General features: G+C 47.3%; 1 protein-coding gene across 3 annotated transcripts in view; it reads right to left on the bottom strand.

Moving 5' to 3' along the window:
* PPARD (peroxisome proliferator activated receptor delta) overlaps nucleotides 1-4,243 on the bottom strand; it is an 83,184-nt gene extending 78,941 nt beyond the window's left edge. For 2 of the 3 annotated variants that reach the window (XM_047860903.1, XM_047860907.1), the window contains exon 1: nucleotides 4,098-4,243. The gene's annotated coding sequence lies outside the window, so the exon portion shown is untranslated. Of the gene's footprint in view, nucleotides 1-213; nucleotides 298-4,097 lie in introns of all 3 variants that reach the window. The other variant, XM_047860904.1, reaches the window with a different exon arrangement.
* Nucleotides 4,244-12,724: the final 8,481 nt, after the last annotated feature.

The following is a 12,724-nucleotide window of genomic DNA, read 5'->3' as shown; positions in this document are numbered from 1 at the left end:
TGCTCTCCCCAAAACTACATAAGCCATAGACCTTTAATAATGTTTAAATAAATGCCCACTATGTGTAAACAATGAGTACCAAATGTTATGATAGACACCTGGGATCTAGGAACTCAGCCCTAGTGAAATCACTTCATCTTTTGGGCCAGGATCCTAAATCTGGGATGTGTCAGTTGGTTGTCAGAGGTCCTTGTGTAAGGAAAATGGGATTACCGCTTTGGTGCATCTGTCCTCATCTGTCGGTGAACAGAAGCCACTGCGTGAGTACCACGTGCATGCCCAAAACACCACGCAACACTGTAGGATAGAAAGAAACCCAACATCTTCAGCTGAGAAGCACCAGGGGTCAGAAAAGCAGCTTTAATATTACAATTAAACACTAGGGCTCAAAAGGTGCTCCCAAGCAAGCTGGCTCTTTCTCTGTCCTTCACACACACACACACACACACACACACACACACACACCCTGAGATGTTGTTATTCTGAGCCTGAGTCAGCAAATATTTCCCAGTCCTGGAAGTAGTCTGCTGATTTCCAAGTAAGCAGACACCGGCTTTGCTGATTTTACCAGGGTGGGGCACAAGGAGCTGGCAACGTGAAGAAGGATCTGGAGTCCAACATCCCCCACAGGTGGCAGCTCATAAATGGAGATGCCCTGAGTCATGCTTGAGTCCTTGACCCAAGCCCCATGGAACCAGGACTAGAGTCACACCCCAATCACCAGCCTCTGAGTTATGAAGGCCAGGAACCACCTGTCAAGGAAGAAGACCCACATGTCTGAAACCTGATGCAAGAGGCCATCTCCTCCCTGCCAGGCTCAAGCAAGTGCCCAGCTCTCCTCTGAAACCAGCTGCTGTCAGTGGCTCCTCCCCCTGGATCCCAAGGCACAGAAAAATGCTAGGGGATTTCAAACCATTGACAAGCAGCCACTGTGCAATCTGGGACAACATGGCATAGACCAGGGAATCATCACACACAGAACTTCTGACCCGACACAAGCCAGAGCCTGGCAGGACAGACCAAGTCTGTGGAAACGCTGGGTAGGGAGGAAGAAGAGAGTGATCCCAGCGTGGACAGTGCAAGGCAGCGGGGCAGCTCCTGGCATTTCCAGGCCCTACTCAGGCACTGGACGAGGGCCCGGCAACTGAGCTTCCCAGCCAGCAGGGAACACACTGGGAGGTGAGCCTCAGTGACAGGCTATAAAGCTGAAGTCTTTAAAGCCACAATCCAACTCCTGAAAGAGAGGAGCTACCCGGTCCCAGAACATGCCAGGATCTGCATGCCCTCAGGACAGCTTGCACAACAGCCAGAACAGCTGTACTCTACCCAAAGCAGAAGCCTACTTGCTTCCTAGGCCAGTGTACAACACGGCTATCCTCTATCAGGCCCTTAGGGAAGAGATCTGAGGGACCACAGGCCTGGTAAGGGCCATTCTTCTTCAATGGGTAGAGGCACACACCAAAGGAAGAAAACACTGGTGGAGAGGAAAGAAGAAAGGCAGCCAAACAAAAGAACAGTCCGTTAATCTAAGGAGCTGACAGGTTACATCTTCTGTAGAATAATGTCAGGGCTCTGTCTGCCTACACCTTTTGAAAAACAGAGACGGCTGGCCCAAACTCTGCAAAAAAATCACTGAATTGGAACTTGGTAATTGATAATCCTGACCATCCACAAAGGCCACAGAGTGGACAAACTGAAGGAATCTATCCAGCCAGAGCTGCTGGTGCCCAAGCTGTTGCATAAGGACTGGGCTTGCCCTCTTCTCAAGCCCTTCTCACCTGCGGCCTGGGTACAGAGCACCACTAACGGACAAGCAAAGAGAGGAGTAGCACACCTCTCAAAGAGCCAGGTCAAGTCCTTGGGAGCCAGAGACTGGACTAAATTACTGCCAAACACACAAGCTCACCTCCATCGGAATGACCCATTCCAACCCTGGAGGGATGCTTTTCACAGGAAGAAGGCCACCCCTTTTGGTCCATTCTGCCCAAATCCGACACAAGTACTGCTTAGGAAGGGGCTCAGGGGCCAGTGGAGAGGAAACTGGCTCAGCCGTCCACAATCGTACCCCTTTCACAGAAAAGGGTCAGTGTGCAAGAGAATTCCAAAACTTTAAAGTCTGGTCCAAGCTGGTTCACTTGGCTCTCCACCACAGCTCTTGAAGGTTGCCAATTCTGGGTCCGATTCTGGCTCAAAGACAGAAAGCGCGATCCTCAAAAGAGGGGACCTAGAAACCCAGAGCCAGGTGAAACAACAGGCCTTCATTTCTAAATGTGAGAGTGGGTCATGCTTTCAGAATCCTCCAAGATCAGATTGGGCAGAAACAGAGGATATGTTATTTCCTGAAGATCTCTCCAGGGGACCAGTGCCAAATAAAGGAGCGCAAATTGAAAGCATCTGAAAAGAACTTTCTGCCTGACACGAAGACACATCAAGAAGGTGGTGGGGTCTCTAGCCCCAGAGAGGATATGTCTGTGACTGGACACAACTCAAATTCCGGACACCATCTAACCCATACAGCCCCACAACCTCCCCAGGCAGATATCCACCTGGCAGGGCAAAAGGAACAGAACTTAAGGTCCGCCTCCCTCTTGGATCCGCAGGAAATTAAGCTCTCAAGGAAAATGGAGGAAGAATCTTCAAGAGAACCTGCTCAGTGACTGACATCAGAGGCCCTCACATTCAGTGAGGTCAGGGATGTACGAGTGAAAATCAGAGGCTGGTTCAGGTGACCAATAACAAACGGGACAGCCGCCTCCCAGCCCCCGGGGCTATCGGGCTGGCAATCTATTTCAAAACTCATGCAGGAAAAAAATGTCTTGGACACAGTACAGAGGAAAAAGGTTAAGGCATTCTCTGGGGCACAACTTCTGGAGACTTCTCTTAGCTCTTTGGGATGGGGCACAGGGAGAAGGGTGGGCAGAGAGGGCAGAGATAATCTGGAGTATCATGATGTAACCGTGCTTGGGTACATCCAGAGTGGAAAGACACGGAGCCCTGTTTCCTGGAAGGGGAAAAGAGTTGGATGAGGCCTCCAGCTACCCCTGGCACACACCCAACTCAGCGGCTGGTCTCTCCCCAAGGGTTCCTGGAAGTCAACAGACCCATAAAGGGGAAGTATTAAAACTGAGATTAGAAGAATGGTGTACAAATTGGACATTATCCCCGATGCAACACCCAAGTCAATTCTCCCAAACAGACCTGCCTGCTATTTACCTCAGACATTCAGCCCCTTACTTCAATCAGGGGCTGAATGCCCCCCACCCCACCCCGGGGGGGGGGGGTATCTCAACAGCAAGTCAAGGGAAAAGCGGAGTAGAGCGTGGAGCTAATGCTTCTTCCCGAAGTAGAGGCAAGGAACTGGGAGGTAGGTGACAGGAATACAGGGGACGGGGCTAATAAGAAGGAAATTAGAGAGAGGCGAAAACAGGGCATCTGAGGGTAGCCAGGGTAAAAGGGGCTTAGGTAGACAGGGATTGCTGGCAAGGGGCTGAAAAAGCCTACCGCTCGAAGATGAGGGGGAGCGGTAATCCTGGGGGGGGGGGGGGGGGCAGGAAATGGGGGAAGAAGGGGAACCAGGATGGGAAAAGAGCAAAGACCGAGAGGGCAGATAGGGGGACGAAGGCAGGACATAAAGATAACGAGAGGGACAGAGAAGATCCCCAAGGAGATCCTCGGTAAAGAGGGCAATGGATTTGGAGACACCACAGAAGGGATGAAGGAAGAGGTCAGAGGCAATGGTAGGGAAGGGGAGAGGACCCCGAACCTTAGACCCAGCTCTCAGAACACAGAAATGGGACAAGACGGAGCCACTAGGCCCAAGAGGGGGCACAGAGTCTGGTGGGGGAGGCTCGCGGTTCGGGCTCAGTGATGGGGGACCAAAAGGCTGGGGGCGCGCGGGCGCCAGGAGAGCAACAAACCACGGCGCACCGGCCGAGGCCGGGCCATCGGGAAGCCGCAGCGGCTCAACCCGCGGACCCCTGCCGCTACCCCCACCCCACTTCCCACCGGGCCTCGCGTCCCAACCCGGCTGGCCGCCTCAGCCCGGGTCCGCCGCCTCCTTCCGCTGCTTGCTACCGCTTCCCCCGACCCGGACTGACCTGTTTTGGCCGCCTCCCGCGCCGCCTCTGCCGTCCCGCAGGCTCCGCAGAATCCTCCGAAGCCTGCCAAAACTTTTCCCATTAATCCCCAGCTCCGAGGCGGCCGCGGCGTCACACGCTGCGCGGCCCGACCCCGCCCCCACCATCCTGAGGTCACCGCGCAGCTCGGCCCCCTTCTCCCCACGCCCCCTTCCGCCCCGGCCGGGGCCAATCACCGCGCGTCCTGGGCGCTCCCCTGATTCTGCACTCCGCCCACCGCCCGTTACCCAGGACCCGCCTGCAGCGCCCTCTGGTGTGGGATGCGGGCGTGGCAGCTGAGGGAGGAGCAGGAGGGGATGTTCCAGGGCCGTAAGACAAGTCTGACTAGTATCGCAAAAGGGAATTTAAAGCTGGAAGGGAATTTAAAGGTCGTCTAATACAGCCTCCACGTCTTTCCACTGAAGAAACGGTCTCAGGGAGTGTGAATGACTTGCGGTCAGAAGCCATGCTGGGGCTAGAACCTGGGTCTCCAGACTCCACTGGAGGAGTCCGTGTTGCCTGTAGTTTTAAAGAAAAGACTTTCCTCCCTGGAGAGGCTTCTGCAACTAGAAATTTATGGTTATGGACTTTCTACCTATCTTCCTCTGTACTTAAGTAATATGCTTGCCCACCTAAATGGGGAGCATCCTCCTTACTGTTGTAGCAAATTCTGTTCTTGCTTCTTAACCCAGTTCTTGAGGCCTGGGAAGGGACCTGTTATCCCAACCTGTCCCTTCAGATATACCATGACAAGATACCTAGCAGCTAGTAGGCAGTATGGCAGAAGAAGTTGGGTTTGTTATCTGGCGAGGAACAAAACTTGACTCACAGGTATATGAGCAATGGGTAACTCCCTTCTCTCCAAATGTCTTTTAAAGTTGGGATTACCTCTTCCCCTTAAGTACATTTCTCAGGCCACACCCTCAGGTGTCTGGATGATAGAACTATGAGTGATTGTTTTTCTTCTGCCTCCCTCCCTCTCTCTCTTTTTTAACTTTTTGAAATGAATGTGCATTACTTTTGTCATTCAGGCATCGACCTCCTTGTCCTTGGAGATTGAAGTAAGAATGGGTTGTGGAGGTCAAAGCCTTCCCTAAGATTTCTGCAAATTTCTGGAGATTTATATTCTTCTGAATCTCTCTGCCTCCAGGTTCCTGTTTCTGCCAGGCTGCTGTAGTGCCACAGTTCAAAAATGTAGAGATGAAACGAAGCCCTTCCTGAAGACTGCCCACACCTCTTCCCACACAAAACATTCATGGGCAGAGAAGACATTATGACGCTTTGGGCCCTGGAGCAGGGTCACATGATGCATTGCAAAAGGTTTAAACTTACACATCAGACATTCCTTAGAGTCTTTTCTGAACAACCCATTTGAGGTTTTCTGATTGGCCCTTCACCTCTTAGGGCCTTGCCTTCTCCCAAATCACTACTCTCCTCCCCGACCCACCATTCTCTCCTCTATCCCACCCTCTCTGGAGAAAAAACAAATTCTTCCTCATTTCCGGGCAGATAGAGACATCTTAACCCCATCTCTTTTTGCTAGGGTTCCAGCCAACACTCCAGCCCTGAAGATCTTACTTTCTACCCTTAGGAGGCTTATGGCTCAGTCAGTTAAGCATCTGACTCTTGGTTTTGACTCAGGTCATGATCTTGCTGTCCTTGGGTTCGAGCCCCACGTCAGGCTCTGTGCTGACAGTGTAGAGTCTGCTTGGGATTCTTTGTCTCTCTCTGCCCTTCCTCCTCTTTCTCTCTCTGTCTCTCTCTCAAAATAAATAAGTAAACTTTTAAAAAACATAAAATAACAACAGCTCCCTTCCTAAAAGAAATTCTGGGAGTACTGTCAAGATATTACATTTTCCACCTCATTTCATTTTTATATTAAAAGATAGATAAAGAGAATATTTTACATAATATATTTAGTAAGTATGTATTTAACATTTAGACCACATAATTCTATTGCTCATTGCAATATTATTTAAAAAAAAAACTGGAGATAACCTCACTGTCAACAACAGAGAAATGTTTAGGTAAATTATTTTGTATGCTCCTGACAGATTATTATGATTTGTAGAGTTGTAAAAAAAAAAAGGAAAAATGTTATGATAGTAAGTGGAAAAAAGCAGGATCTGATGATATATAGGGAATATATAGCTATGTATACTGTTGGGCAAACAAAAAGGATAGGAAAAAAACAAAGGAAATGCTAAAATGTTATCAGCAGTTGTCTTTGCGTTCTGTTTTTATGAGTTATTATCTTTCTACATTTTTAGTCTGAGCATTTTTTTCATAGTGGAAACATGGTTTGATTTTGTTTTGTTTTGTTTTGTTTTGTTTTAAAGAACAAAAAATAAAAATCTTCCTCATATTGAGCAGAAGTTTATATCTCTGGTGCACCTACCCAACAGTGTCTGTCCTCTCCCTTGGAAGTAAACTAAGTCAAATTGTTTTCCCTATAAGAGAATCCCATTCCCCTATACAACATCCCTAGTTCCTCATATAAAATGATTGTGGCTCCCTTTGCCACCAGATTGCTAGCCTCAGAATGTGCCATTTTCTGTATATCCGTCCTCTTCAAAGCTTCCTTGTTTTTGGCTACCTAACTTCTGAACCATCTTCCCATATTTGGGGAATCTCCCATTTCATTTTTTAAAAAAATTTTTAAACGTGTATTTATTTTTGAGAGACAGAGACTGAGCATGAGCAGGGGAGGAGCAGAGAGAGAGGGAGACACAGAATCTGAAGCAGGCTCCAGGCTCTGAGCTGTCAGCACAGAGCCCGACGCGGGGCTCAAACTCACGGACCGCGAGATCGTGACCTGAGGTGAAGTCAGATGCTTAACCAACTGAGCCACAGGCACCCCTATTTATTTATTTTTTAAAAGCTTATTTACTCATTTTGAGAGAGAATGAATAGGGGAGGGGCAGAGAGAGAGGGGGACAGAGAATCTGAAGCAGGCTCCATGCTGACAGCAAAGAGCCCAATGTGGGGCTCCAACTCACAAACCACGAGATCATGACCTGAGCTGAAGTCCAACGCTCAACCCACTGAGCCACCCAGGTGCCCCAGGAATCTCCCACTTGAGACTCTTCCTCCACAGTAGAAGCTGGAAAATGTCAGGCATTTGCTTCCAGCTCCCTTTTCAACTAGGGTATTGCCACACGACCAAGGCTCCACTGGAAGTTGGGAAGATGAAAAACTGGGAAGCACACATAATCCATTTGGGTAAGTGGCCCAGCAGCAGCTCCACCTGATTTCTAGCTGTATGAAGCAGCCAGAAGAATACCAAACCAGTGGTATTAGCCACGGAATCAGCAGCGACTATACCCAGACGAAGCAGCTGGGGTGTCTTCATAAGCACTGCCATGTGCCATAATTTGAGGTATTGTTCCTGACTATACAGCCTCGAAGCTGGCTTTCTCTCATCCTCCCAGTTATTTAAGGAACTCTTCTATACTCTATTAATAAATCCCCGCCCCCTTTTTTTAAACTTAAATCAGCCAGTTTCTGTTTCTTGAATCTTCATTTTGACTCGATTTGTCCATAGGCAACTCAAAGGGGGAAACGCTGGTCCCTGCCAAGCCTCTGCAACCCTTTCCAGACCAGCCAGAGGTCTCAGAACCCTGTTCTGATGCCTAATTATAGCATAACTGAATAATAACTTATGGTGTGAGATAAAGCTAGATTTGCTTTGAATTAGATTCCAACCTCCACCACAGCCATTTAGCATCCTAAAATCAGTCTCCTTGGTATTTCCCTTCCTCCCCCTTCTCACCTACAGCAGGGGCCAGAAAAGCGACTCTCAGCGGGGGAGACCTTGCACTTGAGCTGGCGGCACCCTGAAGATCCTGGCAACAACGTGCAACAGCCTGTTGCACTGCAGCCAATCGCCCTACCTCCCCACTCCTCCTGCCATACAAACTAGACTGGGATGACTTAGGACCACAATGGCTGTGCTTTTCACATGGTCCCCAGAGTTTATGATTATCTCTGAGGGCATCAGAGATTGGATACACACTCCTTTGTCCAGGATGTTGGAAAGGGCAGAGGAGTTACTTTCTAATCCTGGAATGAAAAGACTAGAAGGTATGGTGCACCTGGGTGGCTCAGTCAGTTGAATATCTGACTTTGGCTCAGGTCATGATCTCGCGGTTTGTGGGTTCGAGCCCCACGTTGGGCTTGCTGCTGTTAGCGGCAAGCCTGCTTCGCATTCTCTTCCTCTGTCCCCTTTCTTGCCCCTTCCCCACTTGCGCTTTCTCAAAAATAAAATTTAAAAATTAATTTAAAAATTAAAAATAAAAAGACTGGAAGATATCTTCTCCTGCCCCCTAGTTATGTCCCTCAAGACTGAGAGCTTTTCGTACCAGTTCCAATATGGATGGCATTCAGGCATCAGGACTATCTTCCTAGCAGTATCTCAACCATCAACGCCTCCCTGTGGCCAGTTATAGAATAGTCCAAAACCTGGAATGGACCTCATTTACAGGTGAGGAAACTGAAAGTTTAGGGATTGGCTTGCCACCTCAAGACTAAACTCTACCTAGTCTCCAAGAATGTCTGTAATCAGGCTTCATTCTACCTTTCTAGTCATGGGTGGTAGTCTTCAGATTGTTTTGCCTCTCTATTCCTAAATAGTATATAAGTATATCTATATATAGTATAAAGTATATAACTACGCATCTCCCTGCACATTTTTAAGGTGACATCTAATATTTCTCACCATTAGTTTAAAACTTAGAAAATGGATATAATTTCTATTTTATAAATATTGACATTGCCATATAAAACTGCTTTATTACCTTTCTCTTTTTGAGAGAGAGAGAGAGGGAGCGAGTGAGGGGCAGAGAGAGAGGGAGGGAGAGAGAGAGAAGCAGGGCTCACCGAGGCAGGGCTCAAGCTCACCTGAAGCGGGGCACGAGCTTGCCCAATGTGGGACTCGAATTCACGAGCCATGAGATCATGACCTGAGCCAAAGTCAGATGCTTAATGACTGAGCCACCCAGGCACCCATTACCCTTTTAAATGTATTGAATAAGCCCCAAATCCCATAGTGATTTGATGCTTACCATCATCCATCATCCATCTTAAAAATACATGAAGAAGCTCTTCTTTATCAAGAAAAAATTTTACATTGTCTCCTTTTCTTCTTGCACTTGCATTTCAGTTCCACTTTCCCCTCAAAAATCTGATCAATGTAATATATATTTTCAATTTTTTATTGATTACTGTATCGTACATCTCTGCAACCAAAATATGTGTATAAGTTGAGAATTAAAAAAAGTTTCAGTTTCATACAACTTTATAGTTTTATATAGTTTTTACAGTTTAGAGTTTTATAACTCTAAGTGAGAATTTTTTTCTGGTTTGAGTGGCCATTACAAAATTAGTAATACCCAATTGATCGGATCAATATAAATATTATGATTTTTATAAGTAATACACATAAACACAAACCATACATTGAAAATATATTTTTTAAAAAAAATTTTTTTTCAACGTTTTTATTTATTTTTGGGACAGAGAGAGACAGAGCATGAACGGGGGAGGGGCAGAGAGAGAGGGAGACACAGAATCGGAAACAGGCTCCAGGCTCCGAGCCATCTGCCCAGAGCCTGACGCGGGGCTCGAACTCCCGGACCGCGAGATCGTGACCTGGCTGAAGTCGGACGCTTAACCGACTGCGCCACCCAGGCGCCCCGAAAATGTATTTTTTAAGTTTATTTATTTACTGATAAGAGACAGCATGAGTGGTGGAGGGACAGAGTGAGAGAGGGAAAGAGAATTCCAAGCAGAGCTTGAACCCACAAACTGAGATCATGACCAGAGCCGAAGTAGGTCGCTTAACCGACTGAGCCACCCAGGTGCCCCGGAAGTGTGGGTTTGTTTTTTTTTAATGTTTCGTGTATTTTTGAGAGATAGAGACAGAGCACAAGTTGGGGAGGGGCAGAGAGAGGGAGACACACAATCTGAAGCAGGCTCCAGGCTCTGAGCTGTCAGCACAGAGCCCGACGCGGAGCTCGAACTCACGGACCGTGAGATCATGACCTGAGCCAAAGTCAGATGCTTAACTGCTCAACCAACTGAACCACCCAGGCACTCCCAGAAAATGTATTTCTTAATGAATGGATGGGCTGTTTTTTTCCCTAGGTAGTTCATATGCTTATAGTTGAACATGACTTACTGCAGGAATTCTGCATTCAGCATCACTTCCAGGCCCATGTTTTCATTTTTAAGCTGAGAAACCTTGTTCATATCAGTAAGTATATGGGAACTGAGAGTTTTGACAGAGCAGTGGCATCTAAATCTCAGTTGTTTACCAAAAAAAAAAAAAAAAAAAAAAAAAATCACAAAGGTCTATTATAAAAAGAGATTGTTAATGATTTTTCAGCTGATGATGCAATTAAGTCCTTCTAGGTTTTGAAAGCAAAGATTTAGAAACCTCCTGCTTGAAAACAAAAAGAATTTGTTGTCCAGCTTTTGAGCCATTCATTTCCTCAGCACCCACAGGCACCACCAGCATTGCAAATTGTTGCTTTGTTTAGTGTTCCAGGGCGTTTACCCCTCTGGGTAGTCCGCCATTGAAAGATAGTGGGTGAGTGAGTGGTGAACCTTGTTACTGAAAGTAGGGAAGTTGGCATTATGAAGGAGGGAAGCAGTTTTGGTAGAGAGAACGCTTGGAAGTTGAGGATCTGCACATTGATTTTCTTAAAATTCGTTGTACCCTAGGGGCGCCTGGGTGGCGCAGTCGGTTAAGCGTCCGACTTCAGCCAGGTCACGATCTCGCGGTCCGGGAGTTCGAGCCCCGCGTCAGGCTCTGGGCTGATGGCTCAGAGCCTGGAGCCTGTTTCAGATTCTGTGTCTCCCTCTCTCTCTGCCCCTCCCCCGTTCATGCTCTCTCTCTGTCCCAAAAATAAATAAACGTTGAAAAAAAAAATTAAAAAAAAAATTCGTTGTACCCTAGAGACACCGCACTCCAATTAGAGGACAATTGATCCTCCCAGTCGATATCCAGAATCCAGATTTCTTGTGCTCACAGATGTGTTATGCTTCTTTCTACTTACCTTGTTTCCATGTTCTCCTGCTTTCCTTCCTTTTTAATGTTTTTTACTGTTTGCTTATTTTTGAGAGAGAAAGAGACAGAGCATGAGTGGGGGAGGGGCAGAGAGAGAGAGAGGGAGACACAGAATCGGAAGCAGGCTCCTGGCTCTGAACAGTCAGCACAGAGCCTGACGTGGGGCTCAAACCCACAAACTGAACCGTGAGATCATGGCCTGAGCCAAAGTCGGATGCCCCACGAACAGAGCCACCCAGGCACGCCTCTTGCTCTCCTTTCTTATTAAAAATTTTAAGGGCCGGGGTGCCTGGGTGTCACAGTTAGTTAAGTGTCCAACTCTTGATCAGCTCAGGTCATGATCTCAAGGTTCATGAGACTGAGCCCCGAGTGGGGCTCCACACTCTTAGCAGAGATCCTCTCTCTGCCCCTCCCCTTCCCCTGTGCACGCGCTCTCTCTCTCAAATATGTAAACTTAAAAAGAAAAGTAGGGGCGCCTGGGTGGCTCAGTTGGTTAAGCGGCCGACTTCGGCTCAGGTCACGATCTCGCAGTCCATGAGTTCGAGCCCCACGTCAGGCTCTGGGCTGATGGCTCAGAGCCTGGAGCCTGTTTCAGATTCTGTGTCTCCCTCTCTCTGATCCTCCCCCGTTCATGCTCTGTCTCTCTCTGTCTCAAAAATAAATAAACGTTAAAAAGAAAAATTTAAAAAAAAAGTAAAAAAGTTAAGGGCCATTGTGAATCCCCGTTCCTACCTAATGCTTCCCTTTCTTCTGAATTCCTGAATTGTACTGCACTTAGAGTTTGAACCTCACTTCCCATCCCTGAAATACGTATCATGCTATACTGGTAGTTTTGTTTCATGGCACTTTACATAGACTATAATGAAGTTCCTTGCAGTAGAGTTTGGGGTACTGGCAAAAGATTTGAACTTTGATATCAGACAGCACATAAGCTACAGGAGGGCAGGGACTCTCTCTTGTTTTGTTCTGTGCCCTATAGCCAGCACCTAGCATGATATAGGAGCTTAACGAATAATTCATTGAATAAATGAATGGGCTTGAGTTTGAATCTTAGCTACTTTATCACTTTTAAGCTGTGTGACACCCAGTCATTCATTTTAGAATTTAATTATTCAACAAACACTGTTGCATGTTTGCTAAGAGCCAAGCACTGTACTAGGCACTGGGGACGTAAGTTGAAGAAGATACGTCCATGCCCTCAAGGAACTCATGCATCTAGTTATGAAGGCTGTTATGTGAAGTAAGGTGGGAAGGGCAGCCAGTGTGCAGGCCCAGGGGAAGAAAATGAGAGAACTGTTAGCAGATCTGTAAAGCAGAGGCATAGGAGGCTTTCCTGGGCCTCATGTGCCACATAAGGGAATGTGAATTTGACTTGACTGATTAGATATGGGGCAAGATGAAAAAGGAGTCAAAGGTGAGCAGGCAGGAGAATACAAAGGCCTTAGGTTAACCACAGCAGCAGCCACAGTGGCCATAGACAGGGACTGAAAGCTATGAGAGAGTAAAGCAGAACCTACCACATTTCATGATGGTTTTGCAC

Source organism: Prionailurus viverrinus, chromosome B2 (assembly GCF_022837055.1).
Source record: "Prionailurus viverrinus isolate Anna chromosome B2, UM_Priviv_1.0, whole genome shotgun sequence".
In the NCBI taxonomy this organism is placed as follows: domain Eukaryota; kingdom Metazoa; phylum Chordata; class Mammalia; order Carnivora; family Felidae; genus Prionailurus; species Prionailurus viverrinus.
This window is presented reverse-complemented; position numbering and strand designations above follow the sequence as displayed.